The 21,563-nt window shown below is 49.9% G+C and overlaps 1 long non-coding RNA gene across 1 annotated transcript in view; it reads right to left on the bottom strand.

The window, feature by feature from the left end:
- Positions 1–20,401, bottom strand: part of LOC311511396 — a 30,726-nt gene extending 10,325 nt beyond the window's left edge. The window contains exons 1-2 of the long non-coding RNA XR_014709269.1: positions 20,278–20,401; positions 12,280–12,430 (exon numbers count right to left, since the gene is read on the bottom strand). This is a non-coding gene — a long non-coding RNA (uncharacterized lncRNA). The remainder of the gene's footprint in view (positions 1–12,279; positions 12,431–20,277) is intronic.
- Positions 20,402–21,563: the final 1,162 nt, after the last annotated feature.

Here is a 21,563-nt window from a genome sequence, read left to right as displayed (position 1 = left end):
CTACTTGGTTAAACAACGTTAAATACTAACAGGTCAATAGATCTGTCTGTTGACCAGGGCTGTCTGCCCAGACTCCCCCGCCCTAGGCCCCTCCACCACCTCTTTGGAAAAAAGGGGGAGATGTGGTCATCTCACAGGCTCAGAAATTCACTGCAGGACTAGCCTGGCAGGACAGCCACAGCCAGGTACTGGCAGCCACCTGTCCTGGGAAACCAAAGCCTGGGATACACAGACGATGTGACCGATGGAGCATCCGACCCTCCCATAGCACCAGGATGCCAACAAAACTCTCTTAACCCCCAGCTCCGGCCCACCAATGCTCCTCCTACTGGCAAGTGGGATAGAAAGGGAAATTTTACCTCCTTCTCCCCTTCCTCCAAACTTCCTCTGCCATTGGGGAATTTACCCATAGTTTCGCCTCTTCTGCACTCTCTGTGCCAGAGTTTTACCCCCATGCCCCTCTCCATGCTCCGCAGGCCGGGGTTTTCCTGTCCACCCCGTGGCGGGTACTTATCCACGGAAAGCTCCATCCCACACATACACGTGCTATTCACAGGAGTGAGCCACAGCCCGATCTACTCCACCTCCCCCATGCTGACTACAAAGCTGGTGCTGCACGGATGTGCCAGAGGAGCTGGGCCATGTCCCACACATCACAACTTCTGGGCTGGCCTGGACCCCACAGACGTCTCTCCCACCCATATTCGGTGAACTCCACCCAACATCCATCTCCACTGGCCTGGGTTATCAACATGGCTAGACACACATGGCTCCTCTGGGCATCTTACTGCCTCCAGGCCACTGTTTAGACATCAGTCATGTTAACAGGGATAAAAAAATCCTTGCTTCTTGTGCGTCGTGTGGCTTCCCAGCACAGAACCCATCTCAGGCCAGCTCCCAGCAGCGACTGCATTGACATCATAACCCCCCGGGATGCTTCCTAGGGTTTTGAGGCACCTTGCCATGGCCAGCCCTTAGCGTGAAGAAGCCCTGTCTGTACCGGATGCGGATCCATCAGCTCCTTGCAACCACCAGCCTCTGGCAAGCCAAGCACTCTGCAGGCTTTGCTGTCTCTCTACAGGTTAGTGATACACACACCCAACCCCTTCTGCACTGGCCAGCCCTGTTCCACTGAACGCCTCCAGAACTCACAAATTTGATATTTCCAAAGGAAAAGTAACTGCCAACTTGTAAGATTCAACTCGGGATCCCCACTCTACTTAACACACAGCACTTAGATATGTCTAAATGGTGAAAACAAGAATATATTTATTATGAAAGAACAAGCATTCAAGTGATAGGAAGTGTGAGAATACTGGAAACAAATGGTTATACATAAAACAAAATCATACCATGTTTTCTAGAGCCTAATCTTAGCTCACAAGGCATTCCCTTATCTCCTACAAGACAGATGACCCCGAGTCCTTTCCCCAGCATTTTCAACCAGTTTGACAGGTTTCCCCTCTCATAAGATGCAGCCAGCTGGCAGCTTGTCCTCACAGACTGAAGGAACAACTGGCGATTCATCTGCACCCCACATATAATTCCAAAAGTTCATTGTCTTTTCCCCTGACCAGGACAACCACTGCTGGTTCTGCTTTTTTCCTCCAGGCTACACCATCGATTCATTCACATTTTGCTCAGACTGTAAATGGGCCTCCATTATGAACCATACAATACTCAAACTGCATATGTCCAGCCAGAGAAAGAGAAGCGTCTCTTCCCCACTGCACGCCAGGGGTCGGCAGGTCACCTTTTGCTGACTTACCTTAACTCACAGTCCCAGAGAAAATATTGTTCGTATATATAGGCAGCTCTGCACACGTTTTCCATACATACACCACACAGCGATGATGATGACTCTCTGGCTTTCACTAGAGACATTCTTTGGTGGACTAACAGCTAGATGCCAGACCCAGGGGATCTCTGTATCTCTTATGTACCCTGTGCCCTCTGTCAGTTGGCATCAAAAGTTCCTTCGGTCACACGCCCGAAGTGCCTCGACAGAGAAGCCAAGAATGAAGAGAGACAAAGACCAAATTCTCTTGCCTGTGGAAATGGTGCTGACTGGTCATGGCACCTGGGTGGGTGGGGGCTTGCCCTCACGCTAACCCATTCTATACCTTTTCCATGCATAAACCCTGGACTCCAGTCCCCTGGGGCGGTCAAGCCACCATCCCCACTCCCCCCGCTCGTTAAACCCATCTTTTAACAAACACTTGAAACCGGCGCGGCACGCAATCCGGGATTTATTGCATGGCTACGGCATGTGCTTTGAATTTCCCCTAGGAAGAGTTGTGCCACTCTCCTTTTCCACAGGAGTCTCCCTCGGCAGCGATAGAGGGAGCTTCAAAAACAGACACAAGACCATTCGTGTAGGTGACGGGCCTGATCTAAGCCCATGTGATGACAGCTTCATAAAAAGAGCTTGGGGTGTCAAAACAGTCAATGCCTATTTAACAGGGCTCCTTGGAAAAGCAGCCTCGTCCTTTGTTGACTTTACATAGATCATTGCTGCTGCTCCAAGCCTGTTGCCGTCTCGGTTTTGAACTAAGTGAATCTCTCTCTCATCTTGTTACTGAACTTCAGTCAAGGGCTTGTTTTTTTCCCCTTTCTTTTACCGATCAATGGCCGTTTCATTAACACGCAATCATTGTCTAATTAACTCTGCATTCAGTTGCTACCACTAAGTGGTATGGTCGTGCGCATCAAAGCTGAAGTCTATTTCATCAGATTCTTATTACTGCCTGTTTATGAGCAAGCAAAAGGACGGGAGGTTGGAGCCGGGACTGGCAGGTAGACAGGGGAAGGCAGGCGGGGCCCCCCATGAGGACATTTCTACCTGATCACTGTTTCCCTGTTTATCTAAGAACTGTGTCTTGAGCAAACCTGCTGCCTAATGACTAACAAAAGATAATAAGGGCAATCAGCCCTCTTGACTGAGGAGGTGAGCTGCCCAGCAACCATGGAGTTACACAATAGTTCACAGGCATTGTGAAAGGCTTTGTTTTGCTTTCTTTTGAAGCACTGGGTACTGGCCACTGCCGGAGAGAGGATACAGGGCCTGGAGCCTGAACTGAAACCCTGAGCCCTATGCTTGGTGGGTTTTTTTGGTCTCCCAAGAAATGAGAGACACCAAGAATGCTCTGTGAAAGGACAGACAGACACGCAGAAATAAGGGTTGGAGAGAAGATATTGGGTGTCCCGCCCCTCAGGAAGTGCAGGGTTGTTCCCCCGAATGTATGTGCTGGGATTTTAGTTGCGACAGAAATGCTGGCACTGATTGTTAATAGAATTAAAGGGTCATTTTTCTTCTGTCAATGTAGACCTTGAAACATAAGCTTTGTAAAACCTGTGTTCCTTCCAAAACTCCAGATCAGCAGAAGTGTTTCTACAGATGTGATCATCTCTGATCCTCTTCCTTCCTGGTCCAACTCCCTTCCTCTTTCTAACTCTCCGACTCCTGCCTATCCCTCGTGTACATTAATTTATACACAGTCCCAAACTTTTTAGGGGGGCTGTCTTTCCTTTTGTAACCATCAGCTGAGACCCAATCCAGCAATCCTTATGCTAGCAAGTTTCAGAGTAGCAGCCGCGTTAGTCTGTATCCGCAAAAAGAAAAGGAGGATTTGTGAGCTACATGAAAGCTTATGCTCAAATAAATTTGTTAGTCTCTAAGGTGCCACAAGTCCTCCTGTTCTTTATGCTAGCAAAGCTTCCATTGGCTTCAGCAGGGGCTGCCTGCACATCAGGACTGCAGGATCAGGTCTTTGATATTTCGGGGCTTGATTTTCAAAGGTGTTGAGCTCCTGCCGTTCCTATTGGCTCCAGGCCTTTTACGAGCAACGCCACCTAACCTTCACTCAGTGCCTACGACGCTCATTTGCAAGTGCTGCCCCTATTTCTAGACTCCCTTATCTGATATTCCATCAGAAAGCAAAATGGGAAAGGGCATTCAGCTTCAGCCGGGGAACGGTTCTCACAATCCATCCGAAATAATGCTACCTCCTGCAATTTCTTCCTCAAGGAAGTCTGTAACCTTGGAAATATCCAGAACTTGCCTGCAGCGACACCATCCATCCCGGCTTATCTCCCCAGCCTTAGCCTGAACTCAATTGATCATAAATTTCAGTTTGTTTTCTTCTCGGAAGCCCAGAGGAGGAGGGAAGGGCCAGGGAGTTTGACACATGCACTCTTTCTTGTCTGAGCTCTGCAATGAGCAGACTCCCTCCTCAGTCCTGTCAATGCACTTGTAAGGCATTTTGGATGGATTATGTTCCTTTTGCCCTGGTACAAGCATGAAGCCTTAAAATTCCACCTGACCTACAGGATCTGGATGTGACTGTCACAGGAACTTAGTGTCATTCAATGGAGTTCATCCTGAAGGACAACTGGACACTTAAGACTTGGGACTAAGCAGTCATGATTTTAGTCTCAGCTATGCTACGGACCTGCTTTGAGATTGTGGACAAGCCACTTCACCGCTCTGTGCCTCAGTTTCCCCTTTGCTTTGTCTATTTAAATTGTAAGTTCTTTAGGGGAAGGGTCTGTTTCTTACTATGTGTTTGCATAGCGCCTAACACAATGGGCCATGATTTTAGTCGGGGATACTATAAGACAAATTAATAAGACTCTGTAAGTGCATTTGCCACCCTTTTGTATCTGAAGATTTCTTTCTTAAAAGGGACACAGTTAGGTCACATTTAACTCCATATTTTTTTTCCACAAAACTTAAGACCAACTGTAACATGTCTCTGGTTTTTGTTTTGATTCCCAGCGGGAGCACACTGGTATTTTATAGATACACAAATGAGCATTCCCCTGCAGCATCAACCATCCAGACACTGCAACACTGTGCTTAAAGCGTGAGCGCCTGAAAATGAAACTGACCTAAAACTGTCTCTGAATTAGTGACCGAGCCCGAACTCCACTCTCTGGGGATGTGTGCATGTGGTGTCCCTGCCCCTCCTCACGAGAAATGAAAGTGAAACTCACTCATCTATTTTCATGGTCCAATTTGAAATACAATAAGCAAACACTGCACCGACAGACTTACAAAGCACCATTTCTTTTCAGTCTTTCATTTGTAACAAACCCTAAGGTAGTGTGGTCTGTGGGTAGAGCACTGGACAGGGACTCAGAAGACCTCGGTTCTAGTCCCACCTCTGTCACTAGCCTGGGGCATGACCTTAGGCAAGTCCTGTCACCAACCTGTGCCTCAGTTTCCCCACCTGTGAAATGGGGATAATGCTACTGATCGCCTTTGTGAAATGTTTTGAGATCTATGGATAAAAACTGTATAAGACCTAGGCATTGTCATCATTAAGGTAGCATCTTTAACATAGAAAGGAATTTCCCTCTATATGATGATTAATCCGATAGTGTCTCTTCAAGGCACATCTATTGGGGAAGGGCGGATAGCCTGTGGGACCAAGTCTACCACCACTGTTTTGCCTCTCTCGTGGGGCTATGGGCCTGATACAACTCTCATTCAAATCAGCGGAAAGACTCATGTTGACTTCAGTGGCAGCTGGAGCATAGTATAACAGAAGCTCTCGTGCAGAATACAAATTATTACATCTACCCAGTAGCCTGGGTGAGTGCCCTGGAATATACCATGATGATAAACACCACCAGGAAGCAGACACGCTTATCTCTGTCCCAGAGCATCCTCCAGACGCTGCCAAATTCAGGAGGTTCTGTCCATATTCCCATCAACCAGGACAAGCTACCTGCTTCAAAGTGAGCCCTGTGACTTACAGAGTAGGCTTTCTGTTGCCTCTGAATTTTGTTTCATTAAGGGGCTAATACCCTGGACCTTTCCAGACTGCAACATGGACTGTATCCTTCTTAATGGCAAAGCCCATATAGTAACCCTGGACATCCAGGCGCTTTTCTACATGACTGAAAGACTACATCTTACACAAAGACATCCTCCTGCTTGGGATTTCCCCTCCTCTACATTCAGGACATCAAGCAACTTGGCAAGGTCTCTTTCAAGCACTGTTCTACCCTGAAAAGTGACCGCCTTACAGTGAGCGGTTCCGTGTTCACTGGGTCCCCACTGATTTCCATATTGAATGATGGGGGAAAGAGCTGAGTGCTCGGATGGGGCTGGGAAGAGGTGGGGAACAGCTGCTATACGGTGCATGCTTCCTGGCTTAGGGACTAAAGCTCTGCTACAAGATTCTGTGGTGGCAAAAGTTCCTCAAAGCCTATGAACACCTTGCACCACATAGCACCGACTTTACTGATGGCCATCGTTATTTCGCCAATGGCAGTTCAGCACTGGCGCTGTCCAAGGTGGCTGGAATCTATGCAGAGTGACAACAGCTTGAGGAGCGGCACACTTGGATCCCGGTTTACCGATTTCCTCTGTAGGCTTTGGCCAACCCATGTCCTAAAGGGGAGCCATCCCAGCGAAGCGGGAGACACAGGGAGGATGCACTGCACTGAATGGCACAATGTCACGCAGGTGTTGCCCCAGCTGGATTTGTGAATTACGGTACAACTCCAGAGTCCACCCGTATCAGGCTGTTTGCTGCCCTGCGGGGCCAAGTCCAGTGAATCCCACTGAGTTCCTTTAAAGGATGACGCAGGGCAGGAGGGATTGTGAGGCTCCGGGTCTGTAGCTGTTTGACTCAGAGGCAGGGTACCACGCTCCTTCACCATCCCCATCCCCGCACTATTGGAAGTAGAAGCTTTAGCAGGGTGGTCACCCGCTTCGGCCTTAAAGGGCTTACAACAGCCCAGGAGAGGGCTGTGGCTGGGAGCAAGCAGTTCCCAGGCTGATTGGGGAAGCAGGCTCAGCTGTGGCCACACCCCAATCAGGGCTCAGCTGGCCCTTATAAGAGGGCAGTGGGCCAGGAGCAGACAGTCTCTCTCTGCCTTTAGAGGGAGAAGGGCCTGGCTGCTGGGGAGTGTACCTAAGGTGGAGCAGGGCTGGGGGAAGGCCAGAGGAGCTGGGGAGCTCTGGCCTGGAAAAGCCCCAGGCTGCGGACCTGGTAGATGGCCTAAAAAGGGGTACCGGGATTGCAGGGGGCAGCCCACGGGTAGGCAGAGGCAGCAGATCCAAAGCCCCCTTGCCTGTGATGGTTGGCTTATACACTGCAGTCTGCCCCAGTGTGCGGGGGCTCAGTGGTGACTGGTAGTAGCCAAAGACTGAGGAGAGGTGGAGATCGTGGGTGGGGGCTCCCTGGGAAGGGGAGACCCAGAGACTGTGGTGGTACTGCCAGGGGGCAGCACCCTGGGTAAAAGGAGCACCGGGGTCCAGGAGGGACATGGGGGCCAGCGGCAAGCGGGACACTGGCCTGCAGAGGGCGCTCTAGAGGCTGGAAGAGCTAATTCCCTGAGAGACCAGCAGGAGGCGCCGCAGGGGTGAGTTGCTGCACCGTGACATAGGCCCATCTCTTTTTCCATACTACCTGTAGGAAGTTATGCCCCTTCTTGGACCATGTCATTACTTACTCTGAGTCCATTTGACTTTGAATAACACTGTGCCCCAGCACTGGAGTTACTGCACCTGGAGGGTAAGGGGAGTTTCTGTCTTGCTTTAAACCTTCCTTGCCTTAAATCAGGGTGCAGGCATACACTTTGCAGACAGTCTCTGGGGTCCAGCAGCTACATCACTGGATTTGGATTGAGGATGCCTGGGTCCTATTCCCATTCGCCTTGGACAAATCACTTCCCCTCCCCACTGAGGATAATTCTACTTATCATTCTTTGTAAAGCACAACCAGACCTGGCATCATTCTTTAGCTGCTCAGGCAGGCTGCAGTCAAGTCCAACCACTTTGCTATCTCATTGGCAGGCTCCCCCACAGCCCAGGGCAAGGTGCAGAGCGACAGTTCTCTGGATAGAATCTGAATTCAGCAGGAGGAAGCATTCTCATTCACTACACTGGAAAGGGAAGGGAGAACCTCAGTGGCTGATAGCAGGGCTGAAAAAAATCTCGGTTTCTTTTCTCTGCTTAATCAGTGACCACTTTGTTTAAAGAAAAGCATGAAATTACCACTTTGCCTCCCCAAAGTACTGAAAAATGATTTTTGCATCAGGAGCTTTAAGACTGAACAAGGCCAGAAACTCAAATCAGAAGTTACCAGAAGGCACCTGGTGAATTTATTTGCTTTTGTCAAAGTTAAGAGTTCTCTTAAAGGGACAGCAGCCACCTTTTACAACTCTTGACTGCACTGAAGACAGGTGCTGGTCTAAGAACCAGTTTAATTTCCTCGCAACAAATGTAACAACCACATGCAGAAATGCTGCAGCCTGTTCATAAGCGTTTTGAAAACTGGTTGGCATTGATGAGGCTTGTACTGGGTCTAAGAACCAATTCAGTTTCAACTGGTTTAGTGTCTGTGCGGACACAGACTTGTTGAAATGTTCAATTATCCATCCCTTCTAATATTCCCATATGGAATTTCCCAGAATCTGCTGCTTCTGTGAGCTGTAATGGGAGGTTTAGAAGAGGCAGCCAGAGGACACTGTAACTGAAATGGCTTACACCCACGCTAGCAGCGTTCTGTCTGCAAGGATTCTTAAACTAGTTCAGCGTGGCTCATGTGGACACACTGAACTGTCTGTGTTCAATTACAAATGGTTTAATTTCCTGGTGTAGATACCGCCTCCCACCTTCCTCCACTCCCCTTTCCTGCTCACGGCCCCCATGCAAGCATCTACTCGCTTCTCCATGTCTCCCCACCACCTCAAGAGCCTTCTCCTCCGCAGCGTCTATGATCTGCTATATCACTGTCTGCAACATCCTCCAACCTCCTAGTTGACTTTCCAGGCCAGTTTAAAGCAGCGTATGGCTCCCTTGTCTACACTTCAACATCTCTCTCCCCCTGCAGTTGGCCTGCTGACTAAATGCTTTAATTCTACTGCCGTGCAACTGTTTTCTGTAGCTTATACCAGGGACCTGCAGTGAACCATAACTCTGCAATGCCTTCCATACAAACTGCATCCCAGAATGCACTATACAAAAGTTGTACTGTATTGATTATGCTGTTAGGAAAAGTCCTCTTGGTAATATCCATGTGTTAGCTGTTAAAAATGATATCTCCAAACAAGATAGCAGAAGGGGAAAACATAACCTCAAATACACAATCAGTGCTTTTATTGCAGACCACATAAGGGATGCCGTGCTATTGAGCAGCTAGGGCACTAGGACGGGGAGTCAAGAAATGTCGGGTGAAGTCACAGCTCTATTAAAAGCAATGAGAATTTTGCCACTGACTTCAACAGGGCAAGAGTTTTACTCCTGAGTCCTATTCCCAACTCCGCTACTGACTTGCTGCGTGACCTTGAGCAAGATTCTTTCCGCATAGCATCACTAAGATCTGACCTTCCCTATCAATCTGCACAGCTCAAACTCTCAGCCAGGCTCTCAACATCTCACGTCTCTGTAGCCGCTTTGACAGATGCAATCTTGTCCTGCTCAGCTCCCTTCACAATGGTTAGGCTGCTGCTGAGCACAGACCAAGCCCACCATGCTGACCAATACGGTCTCACGGTTTCCTTGTGCCCTCCCCCCCCCCCATCTGTCTGTATCTATCTGTCGTCTCTTGCCTTATATTTAGATTGACAGCTCTTTAGGGCTTTGTGTTCTGTTTGAACAGCACCTAACACAACAGGGTCCTGGAGCATGGGCTCCTAAACACTGAAGTAATAATAATAAAATCACTTTATGACCTGTTCCTCAGTTTCCCCTCCCACCCTTTGCCTGTGTAGACGGTAAGCTCTCAGGGCAAGGGGCTGTCTCTTGCCATGGGCATGTACAGTAGCTAGCATGGAGTGGGGAAAAGGCCGTAATTTTGACTGGGGCCCCTTGCTGCTGTTGGATTACAAGTAATACATAATCATCCTAATCACCGCTAAGAACATGTTATCCCTGATCATAGCTTTCAGGGGGAAGCGTATTAAATCCTTTCTAACACTCCACACCAGGGCATGCAAATTCTGCCTCTCACATGGCTTAGCCTGACGGAGCGACCTCAGCCGCCCTCTCGGCGTGGACTATTCTACAAGAAGGCAGGGTGGAGAATAAAGAGGTTTGAATGACTGAAGAGAATTCTTCAGCGGTGAAGTTAATACATCTAAATTCACAGGGTCAACGCAAATTACAACTCATTAGCTGCATCATTCCCTTTTACACAAACACGGTGCGCTGATCGAAGACCTACAGGCCAGATCCTCAGCTGGTGTCAGTGGGCACTGCTCCGTAGAAGTCAATGGGGCTATGCCAATGTATAGCAGTGGAGGATCTTGCCCCATATTTTCTCTATTATGGTGTTTTATATTAGATTAATGGAGTTACAGCTCCAGAAGGGGACTCAAAGGAGCTTAAAACCAATGGGAGTTCACATGTCAATTTCAGTTTAATGATGAGTTTCTTTTCCTCTGCTTTGCGTTCTCTAGGAAGGTAGTCAACACCGTAGGGACGACCAGGCCCTTTCATGAAAACAGCTCATCTGTAAGCTGCTGCCAGCAAAGAGGAAGTGGCTTGTGAATCTAAAGTGAGAACTCCCAGGGGTTTTTGATTGCTGCCTGATTTTAAAGCCCACAGCATTTCAGAGCCATTTAATCTTTAATCACATTTACATACATCCCCTCACAATGTGTGTCTGCTTTATTGATCAATGTACATCGAGGGACGGGAAGCTCTGAAAGATTCGGAGTATCTGATTATTCGCATCCAAGCGTTCAGGGGCAAGGTTTGCAAAAGCGGCTAGTGATTTTGGGCATCCATCCTCAATTTCTGGAAATACTGACCCACGTGCTTACCACCTTATTCTACAGGGGCGGTGAAATTTGGCATGGCTCTGGCCTGAGAACGCAGCTCTCTTGGGAAATGAGTACAACTTCCAGCTTCTTGTAGATGGAAAAATACCCCAAGGACACAGTGTTCGGCTTACGCCACCGCATTTTAACTAGAACGGAATTGGTGTGTTGAAAATTAGGCCAACCGCTTGTTATTTTGTCCGCCATACGGCCTATTCTACCCGTCATTACCTTTTGGGGGCCTTAAGAGAAACGACTTTGGGGAGAAAATAAGTTGAGCACAAGCACAATAATTGCTGACAGACAGAAGGGGAAGGAGACCATCTGGGATGAAATGGGATCAGACTTCCTCAGCACCCGCAGTTCCAAGCCACTGCAACTCACTTCTTCTCTTTCCCTCCAAAAGGACAGTTATGACCAACTTTGATTCTACCTAGGAGACTGTCTGACAAGGAGGTTTGCTTTCTAAGAACTCTCTCCAGCTAACAGGCAAGGGAACAAGGGATGTTGTTAAAATGAAACTTTACTTAATATTGCATGTTTCAAAGGCTTGATCTGATTTCCCTTTTTTCTGTATCTTTATTAAGGGTTTAAAAGGCCTGCCAATGGGGGGTTTGCCACAGTATTAAGCAGGCTGAGGTAGGTCTCTTTATGCCAAGCCTTGAATCTTGTTATCCAAAGTCCTGTAAGCCGGGTCCTGCTACCTTCACTCACTAACCCGAATCTGGGTTATGTTAACACATTTGGTCTATATAGTCCATCTAAATATATACAACAGTGGCCAATCTGCGAATAGAACCCAGGTCTCCAGGGGAATCCCTGTCCAGTGCTCTACCCATTAGTCCACACTGCCTTTTGTATTTACACATGAAAGAACGTAAAAAAACCACATTTAGACAGTGTTAGGTTGGTTTCACTTTCAGGTGCTCAAGCCCTAGCACAGTGTTGCAATGTCTGTGACATCAGTGCTGCAGGGGAATGCTTGTTTGTTTATAGATATAAATAGTCCCACTAGGATTTGGAAAAAAGAAAACCATAAACGCATTACTGGTGGTCTTAAATTCGGTGGGGAAAAACAATCATTTCAAATTTGACCTGAACTGTATTCCTTTTAAGAGTTCTTTAGATACTCATGGAGTCTTTTTATCTGTTTGTATTACTGTAGTTCCCCTTCCTCCACAGATTGCGACCCCATTGTGCTTGGTGCAGTACAAACACATAGTAAGAGACAGTCCCTTCCCCTCAAGTGTTTACAATCTAAATAGGGAAACTGAGGCAGAGGGAAGGGAAGTGCCCACAGTCACCCACAGCAAGCCAGTGGCAGTACCAGGAATAGAATCCACATCTCCGGAGTCCTAGTCAAGTGCTCTAACCACTGGTCCACACTGTCCCAAAAGCAGTGGTTCTCAACCTTTCCCATACCCGTAGGCATCCCCACACCCAATTGGAAACTGCTTCTCATTCAGCAATATGGGAAGGGCAGGTTGGTCATGAACCCACCTCAGGATGAGAACTCAAGATCCAGACGTACAACGGAGAAACAGGGGCCACTTCACCATGGCAGAGCTCAGACATCACGATGGGGTGACGGGTCACCAAAAGCCGGGTCCCGCTACCTTCACTCACTCTGATCACGCTGCAGGCAGCCTCACTGAAATCAACAAGGGCCAACCATGGAACAAAGTGCTATTCCACATAAAAGTCTCAGGATATGAACACTCTGGGCTTAAAGTCGCACAGCTGTGTGTGGTTTCAGCAAAGTAATTAACGTTTCTTTCTTTGCAGCAATTTAAAGTATACAGCCATCGCCGTTACAGATCAGCCCCATCATGGTCCATCTATTTTGGCATCCTGTCACTGACAGTGACCGGCTCCAGCACAAGAAAATGTGAGCTAGCCTGCAGCCCCCAAGAATGTCTCATCCTAACCCCTAACAGTTTCAGGTTGGCTTACGTGCTGAAGCAGTAGAAATTGTTTTTAAAACCCCAATGAGAGCAGTAATAAATAATAATCCTAATAATATTTTGCACTTCTGTAACATCATCAGAGAATTGCTGTGTGCTTTACCACCCCCCTTTCACAGCTGGGGAAACTGAGGCACAGAGGGACAAAGTGACTGGTCCAAGGTCACGCTGAGTCAATGGCAGAGCCTGGTACAGAGTCCCCATTAACTGCTAGATCAGCCCACAGAGTTGCAAATGCTTCTCGCTGCTTGCACATGGGGTTGAGTTTTCCAAAGAACCCCCCGGACACAATGAGATTTGTGCTCATTTAAAAAAAAAAAAAAAAAAAGAGGGTGGAATCCCCAAACTACTGCTGGTGATGAATACGCAAATCACCAGCTTTGTGATGCTGCTAAACGGTGTCATAGCGTTACTGAGGGGCAGCCCCAAAGCCGTGCTCCGGGAGCCGTTCCAATGAGTTCAGTGGCCTTTGGATGATGCTCCTGCAGAGCGCCCAGCAGTAAAAACTTGGCTACTTGTCCTTTCGACCCATAACTGACTTTATCAATTGGGAGAGGGACTGCTGGCTAGGAGAATGGGGGCCCCTCCCTGACATCTGTTATCTTTTTGTCCTTCCCCTCTCTCTGGTTTATGGCTGAGATCTGCAAGGACAATAATAATAATTCCCACATTTTATATGGCACTTTTCATCAGTAGCTCTCAAAGCACTTTAAAAAGGAGGTCAGTGCCAATATCCCCATTTCACATATGGGGAAACTGAGATACAGGGCGTTGTTCAGACTTGCCCAAGGTGACCCAGCAAGTCAATGGCGGAGATGGGAACAGAACTCAGGTCTCCTGCATCCTCATCCAGTGCTCTATCCGCTAGACAGTTAGTCACGCACATCCCACTGAAATGTAATGAGATGGGTACCTAAATTTCTGAGGCCCTTTTGAAAACGCCAGCCTGTTTCTGGCTCCTCTGTACATCACCAGCTATGTCCCTTCAGAGATCCAAAATGAATGAGCCCCTCCCCTGGGCGGCGCTAAGGTAATTACGGGGCAGAAACAGGGCCCTCTATCGAGACCCGTCTGCCTCCGAGAAGGCAGTCCAGCTTTACTTTGCCGGCCTGCCATTGGTCTTCTGCCCACACTGCAATTCCGCAAAGAGGCCACCTGGTTGCCCTGCTTTTTAAAAAACATCCATAGCCAGCTCTACAACAAAGGCACCCTCGTGCCACACCTGGGGGGCCAGACTGATCTCACGCACGGCAGAAATGCAAACCCCAGCACCCAGACTGGACCTGGCCCAACCGCCCCGGCTGCCTGGACCACGGGCTCTGACCATTGTGCGTTAAAAACCAAGTGACAAAATCAGACATTTTTATTTAGAGCCCAAGAGGCAGGACTGGCTTGAGGATTATTTTGGGGTGTGGCAATCTGTCAGGTGATCGCTCTTGGGATCTCTACCCTCAGTCCCCGTCTAGCTGCTCTTTCACCACCTCCTTGTCTTCATGGGACCCTCTGTCACAGCTGCACGTGGCAGAGGAGATGGGACTGTTAATTAAAGAGGCAGGCCAAGATTCCATATGGGACTGTCGGGTCCGACAATGTGGGACTGCTATGGCTGCACTAGCTGTGTAGGGAGAGAAAGGGGGTGTTTGGTTGCTCCCCAGGATCAACCCCACAAGGTCTCCTTCCCCAGATCACTAAAGCAGCCCTTGTGGATCGTGTGCGTTCTCCTTCCCCTCCTGTGGTTGTGGTTTTCTCTTCCTTCCCCATGCAAATGGTCAGGAGAAAGCCAGATGGGCTGGCTCTTTTCCCAGTCCTGCTGAGGACAGAGCAAAGCTTGATGATTTTCAGACTAGAAGAAGACAGCAAGGCTGGGTGCAGGCACCAGAGCAGCTGCAGACTCTGCTGTCCTGCAAAACAACTGATTGCACATCTCTAAACTGCGCTGGATCTTCCAAGATGTGTGATGCCTGTCCTGGGGCTTTCATGCCACCCCTCTGTGAGCCTGCCTTGTACATCCCCCCAGAGGCAGCCCAAAAACTGCCCCTTGTCAGAAGCCTTGCATGAGCTGTTTAACTCCAGAGGCTAACAGCCTGGCGCTCCACAGCCGTGGGTGAGATTGGCTGGTGCACCCCAGATAAAACCCCAGCCACATAAATTGTCTGGGTCTCCATCTTCCCAGGATGCTGGTTGCAGTCGACACTCGCTTAGCAACTCACCGCCTTCCACCATGAATATACATCAGGCCAAATCCCATTCCTGGTGTAACTCCACTGAAGCTAGCCGAGTTACACTGGGGTTGAGTTTGGCCCATTAGCATTCAGGAACAAGCGACACCCACTGGGGGGACCAAATGTTACAGCACGTGCTGAGATTGGCCCTGCAACTAAGGTGCATGACAGGGAGTCAGAAGACCAGGTTCTGTTCCCAGCTCTTCCACTGCCTTGTCCTCTCTGTGCCTCAGTTTCCCCATCTGCCAAATAGCACACCATCCCGCCTTCCAAGGCATTGCCATGAGGCTTTATTCTGTTAATGTCTTTAAAGTTCTTCGAGTTCCTCAAGTGGAACACACCAGAGAAGTTCTGAAGTATTATTATTCTAACACTGACAAACCTCAGGAAGGAAAATCATTCCAAGGATACCCTGCACCTTCTAAATGCTCTGGGAGAGAGAAACGGAGCTGGGTGGCCAACATGAAGCCTTCTGCTCACAGTCCGCCGTGTTAAAAAACAACAGTCTAACCCAACCCCAGCCCAAGAAAATCCTGGGATGGATCAAGAAGTGTGGTGACTGTAAATCACCAGCAGCTATTCCAAATGCCGCATAAGAGTCTAGGGAGGCCACAAGGAAAATACCGTGAACAGCTGTGGCAGCCTTATTATATCATGGCGATTACAAGAACCAGAGAAGGTGGAGCAGAGGGCAGCCAGCATAACGACACAGGGAGCTGGGGAGCTCGGTTCTTTGGAAAGGTTAAAGAAACTCGGCTTGCATTCACTGGCGAAGAGGAGAGAACTTAAGCTGAGAAAGGGCCAGGCACTAAAGGGAGGTAAGGTGCAATTCCTTGACCTGGAGAGTGGTTAATGTATGCAATCAGAAGATTCAGAGAATGAAGAGTGGGGCAAGGTGCAGTTGTTACCACAACACTATGGGGGATGCACGGGGCTGTAGCAAGATGGGATCCCAGTAGATACAGTGTCATCGAGTTAAAGGCCAGAAAGTACCATGAGATCATAGCCTCACCTTTGGTATAACGCAGAACATTCAGTTTCACTCAGTCACCCCCGCTCAATAGTTTGGGTTAGCCTACAGCATTTCAGCCTCCTGGAGGCTAAAACTGGGCCACAGGCTGAGAAAAGGGGAGACCAAGGCAACCTCTGGGCCTGAGGCCTCTGCAGTGGCAGGGGATTGATTAGGAGAGAGAAATGATTGGGTGAGATATGCCCAGGTGATCCTAGCAAGCAATCGGTGCTCCACGCTACAGAGGAAGGCGCACCTCCGGCCCAAGGTCCCCGTCAATCAGACCCAGGGAAAAATTCCTTCCTGACCCCAAATCTGGCATTCAATTTAACGCTGACTGTGAGAACATCACTCATCAGCCAGACATCTGATAACGAGGATTCTCTGCACCGCTCACTGCATCTACTATCCCGTCTCCAGCTGTGGCCAAACCCTGATGCCTCAGAGGAAGGTGGGGGGAAAAGAACATCCCAGAATACATCTGGTCATTTATGCATTGGGGAAAAATATTCCTTCCTGACCCCTGCAGGAGACAAACTGAAGCCCTGAAGCATGAGACTGCATTATAGCCATTGTTTTAATACACCACAGCAACTGTTATGAGCACATTGAGGGCAATGCAGAACTTCCTGTTCTCTCCCTGGCCCATGAAGTGAGGGAATGAGCAGGGGTCAGAAGGGACTACCATGACCATCCAGCCCAATCCCTTGCATAGCCAGGCCATAGAATTTCTCCCAGATATCTTTAAAAAGAAATATGTGATCTAATTGTAAAGGCTCCAAGCGATGGGGAGGCCACATCTCCCCTGGTAAGCGGTTCCACTGTTTAATTACCCTCGCTGCTAAGAAATTGCCCCTTACTTCACTGCTGAATTTACTGCACTTCAGCTTCCAGCCACTGAATCTTCTGGTGCCTTTGTCAGCAAGACTGAACCTCGCACCCGGATCTCTTTGCACGAGTAAATACCTAGCCACAGCGATCAAATCACCTCTCAGCCTTCTCTTCACTAAGCTGCCTGGGTCGAGCTCCATCACTTGGCTTGTTTTCCAGCCCCTGGATCATTTTTTGTTAACCCCTCCTTTGACCTCTCCCCAGCATTTCCACATCTCGCTTGACGTGTGCCCACTAGACCTGGACACGCTATTCTAGGGCCAGCCTTACCCATGCAGTGTACAGAGACAACAACGCTTCCCTACCTGCCAGTCCCCTTTTTGTGTGCTAATATGTTTACGTGCTCTAATTAAAATGAATTTAGCTCGTTTGGCACGAGAGGGCTGGGGACTAAAAACCCTCCACTTATCTGATGGGCAGCCGCAGGGAGAGCTTCTCCCTGCCAATATTCCTGAAGCAGGATGTGGAGCAGTGAAAGGAAAGCCCAAACTGCAAATCCTCCCAATCCTCGCCTCTCTGCGATCAGGCAGCCTGTCTGAGATCACTGGGTGGGATTCTACAGTCTTGGGCAGGTAGGAGGCGGACTACATGATCAGAATGGTCACTTCTGGCTTTGAAATCTATGAAGCAATAATGCAAGGAGGGAGGGAGGAATGGATAGAAGTTCTTTTTAGGGCTTGGTGGGCGTGGCCTTGCAGGAGCAGAGCTCTGGGGATGAAATCAGAGCTGCTCGCTTGGACCCCTGTCGTCTTATCGAACCCAGGAAGCTGGAGGTGATTGTGCTAAGGGGACCTGACTTCAGAATCAGGGCCTAACATCTGGGTGGAGATCATCAACTGAATGCATCTGAGCCAAATTTCCATCAGAAGGCCATAAACTTCAGGTCACTCCCAACCTGGGCTGGCACCAAATATCTGCCCTGAAACAGCCTGTGTGCCTTGTCTACAGTGGCAAGTTGGCATTCTGCTGCAGAAACCTCTTCCAGTTACCACATGGATTGGCATTATGATCACAGATTGGCAGGGCTGCAGGCGTTATTCAATGGGGTTAGCATCCCCTATATTATCAGAAAACAGCCCCCAGAGTGGCTGGCAACACTTCCTCCCTGTGCCCACTTTCCAAAGCAACTGCAGGCACCAGTTACACTGCAGACCTGATTTTCCCATATCTAACCTGAAGTTGCTCTGATTATGGCTGGGCTTTTCCAAAGGAGCCTCAGAGAATTAGGCACTCATTGAAATGCACTGGGATTTAGGTGCCTAACTCCAATAGACTATTATGGAAAAGCCCAGTCTAAAGCTCTCTCTCTTAGATTCTTATCTGGCCCCCACTACCATGGTATCTGAGAGCCCCACACATTAATGTTTGTAGCCTCACAATCCCTTTGGGGGGCAGGGCACTGCTAGTATCCCCATTGTGCATCTGGGTAACTGAGGCACAGAGACACTAAGTGACTTGCCCATGGTCAGACAGGAAGTCTGTGGCCATGCAGATGAGAGTCCCAGACTAGTGCTGTGAGCTCTGGACCATCCCTCCTCTGCTGAGGAGCTGGTCATAAACCCAGCAGACTGAAACGCCTAATTATCCAAACTTCCAGTGTTACAAAAAGGCTCCTCAACCTGCCCCAAAACCTGCAGCAAGGCAGGGTTGGCGCATACTAGCTGGCCAAACCCCTCCTCTTCAGACTGAGCTTTCCAGACCAGAAACCAAGAGATTTTCCAGCTCACTGTTTAAGGACTGAAAAAGCAAATAGGATCAATTAAATAATAGACCCTCTTCCCCAAAACTTACTTCCCCACTTCCAATCCCTCCTTACCTACTATCAGACTCTTCTAAAGCACTTTGCAAACTACGCCCATGATTATTTCAACTGCTATGGGCACACAGCCACCTCTGGGGTGGAACGCAGCAGCAGCAGCAAATAACACCTATGTTGGACAGGAAGAAATGGGGAACACCTAATGACTTACTACAAACTAACCAGCCATCGATTTGCTACAAAGTACATGGCTTTAAAAAGTCAATGATAAGGAATGATTCTTTTAAACTCATCTGGAGCTGCACTTTCACAGACATCAAACACTTATTAGGCACTAAGCGCAGTGGCCAGGTTTTTATGTTGGGCACTGAAGATCAGGTCCCAGCTGCATGGGTGCCCAACCCTTGATAACCGGGCCTATAAAGTATAATTCCCAACCCTCATGATAATTAAGGCCCCGATCCTGCAAACACTTAGGTGTGTGAGTCATTGTACGGTGCAGAGTCCCATTGAGTTCTGGGATTTTCACCACCTTCTTACACAGCAAGGGGGATTTAGGATAGACACTAGGAAAAACAGCCTAACTCTAAAGAGAGTGAAGCACCGGACCAGGTTGCCTGGGGAGGTTGTGGAATCCCCCTCATTGGAGATTTTTAAGAACAGGATGGCCAAACGCTTACCTGGAAGGGTCTACATTTACTTCCCCCCAAGGCAGGGGGATCTCTTGAGATCCCTTCCAATCTTGCAAGTCTATGATCCTATGAGGTAACCTTCAACTGCTGGGCTAATCTGGGTGTGTCTCACCTAATCAATTCCCTGCCATTACAGGGGGGCTTAAATTGGGCCTCAATTCCCTCTAAGCTGCGGAGCAGGCTATTAAGGGCTGCAGGCGCCCAGCAGGGAGAGGTGCTCGGCCCTGGGCTCCTGCAGCAAAAGAGGTCTCGGGTGGGGGTGGGGGTGTCCTCTCTCCCCCCATGGAAACCTGCACCCCAAACCCCTCATCCATGGCCTCACCACAGAGCCTGATCCCCAGCCAGAGCCCTCCTGCCCCCCCGCAACCCTCTGCCCCTAGCCCTGACCCCCTCCCAGACCCCAAACCCCTCATCCCCGGCCCCACCCCAGACCCAGGGGGGAGGCTGGGAGGGCAGCCGGTAAAACAGGGCCCGGGCTGCGCGGGCACGGTGCGAAGGGCAATGATTTCAGCCCCGTGTAAGGGGCAGAGGCCTTTCGAAGGGGCCGGCGCCATGCGGGAGCCGCCATGGGCTGTTACTTTTTTTGCAAAGGCAGGGGCACGGATCTGTGGTGAACCACGTGGGGCCTGGCGAACGCCTGAGCAGTGGGGCAAGGAAATGCAAGGGGGAAGCCCCCCTCGCCACCCCGGGCAACCAGCTGCAAGGTGCATGGGACTCAGCTGGCCTCCTTCCACCCCACCCCCGGGCAACCAGCTGCAAGGTGCATGGGACTCAGCTGGCCTCCTTCCACCCCCCGATCCCCGGGCAACCAGCTGCAAGGTGCATGGGACTCAGCTGGCCTCCTTCCACCCCCCGACCCCCGGGCAACCAGCTGCAAGGTGCATGGGACTCGGCTGGCCTCCTTCCACCCCCCCCACCTCCCCCCGGCCCAGGACAGCAGCAGGAAGCTGGCCTCGCTTACCTTGGCCACGTGCAGCCCGAAAGAGGGCGGGGGGGTGACGAGGAACTGGGGGCACAAGGGGAACCAAACACTCCGAGCCCCCCCCCCGCCGCGGGCAGGCACCGTCTCGGATCACCACGTGGGGGCGGCGGCCCGGCTGATTGATAACCTCACACAGCACCACCTGCTGGCAGAGCCGCAGCGCTGCAGCTTGCCGTGGGCACGCAGGGCGACCCTGCAAGTGCCCGGGGGCTGGGCTGCCGCTTTTGCCATGGGGCGTGGGGGTGCATGTGCTTAACTTCAGCCGCCTCCTGCCAACGACTCGCAGGCTTAAAGGGCGGGCGGCTGTGATAGGGCTGCCCTCTTGGCTGGCACGGCAGGGATTGCACCGGGAACCTCGTGGCTGGAAAAGCACGAACTGCAATAGCGGGGGCTAATTCTATATCTAGTGGCAGCCTCAAATCCTCTGTGGCTTGGGCACAAAGACCTGTAACACACGCACAGGGGGTCGCACACGTTTGCATGATCTGAGGCTATATTTGCTTTGGTTCCTACCTTTCCCCCCCCCTCTCCTTCTGCCTTCCGCCTTCCCTGCTTGTCTCCAGGGGTGGAGGCTGCTGGCTGCTCCCCGCAGGGCAGAGGCGGCTAAGGGGAGCAGAAGATTGAAGTGATCTGGAGGAAGAAAATCTCAGGGAAGGGTAGGGTGACCAGATGGAAGGGAGAAAATCTCGGGACACTTGGGGGGCAAACTATGGAAAAGGCAGACTGAATGCAGCAAAAGGGAGGCAAAGACAGTGGCTAGCAAGTCAGGGCAAGGCAGAACTCAGCCAGCTGCTGGGCTTGTGTTCTTGGGTAGTTATTCCCCAAGCTGGTGCAGGGTGAGCAGGTCCACCACTACTCTTCCCTTTGATGCAACTTGGAGTGAAACACTGCCCAGGGCCAAGCTGCCGGAGTTGTTCTCATTGACTAGCTGGAGTTCAGAGAGTCCTAGATTCCAAGGTCAGAAAGGGTGATTGTGACCATCTAGTCCAACCTTGTCACAGGCTTTAGGGCTTCCCTGGAAATATTCCTAGAATAGAGCCCTGAGAAAAAACAGCCACTCTTGACTGAAAAATTGCTCATGATGGAGAATCCAATACAACCCTTGGTGCATTGTTCCAATGGTTAACTATTCTCACTGTTAGAAATCAACACCTTATTTCCAGTCTGAATTTGTCTAGCTTCAACTTCCAGCCATTGCATCGTGCTATGCTTTTCTCTGTTAGATTGAAGAGCCCATTATCAGGTAGCGGTTCCCCCTGCAGGTA

This window comes from Lepidochelys olivacea (genome assembly GCF_965140295.1).
Source record: "Lepidochelys olivacea isolate rLepOli2 genome assembly, chromosome: 22".
Classification (NCBI taxonomy): Eukaryota; Metazoa; Chordata; order Testudines; family Cheloniidae; genus Lepidochelys; species Lepidochelys olivacea.
Note: the sequence above shows the minus strand (reverse complement) of the source record. Positions and strands in the feature narration are given on the sequence as shown.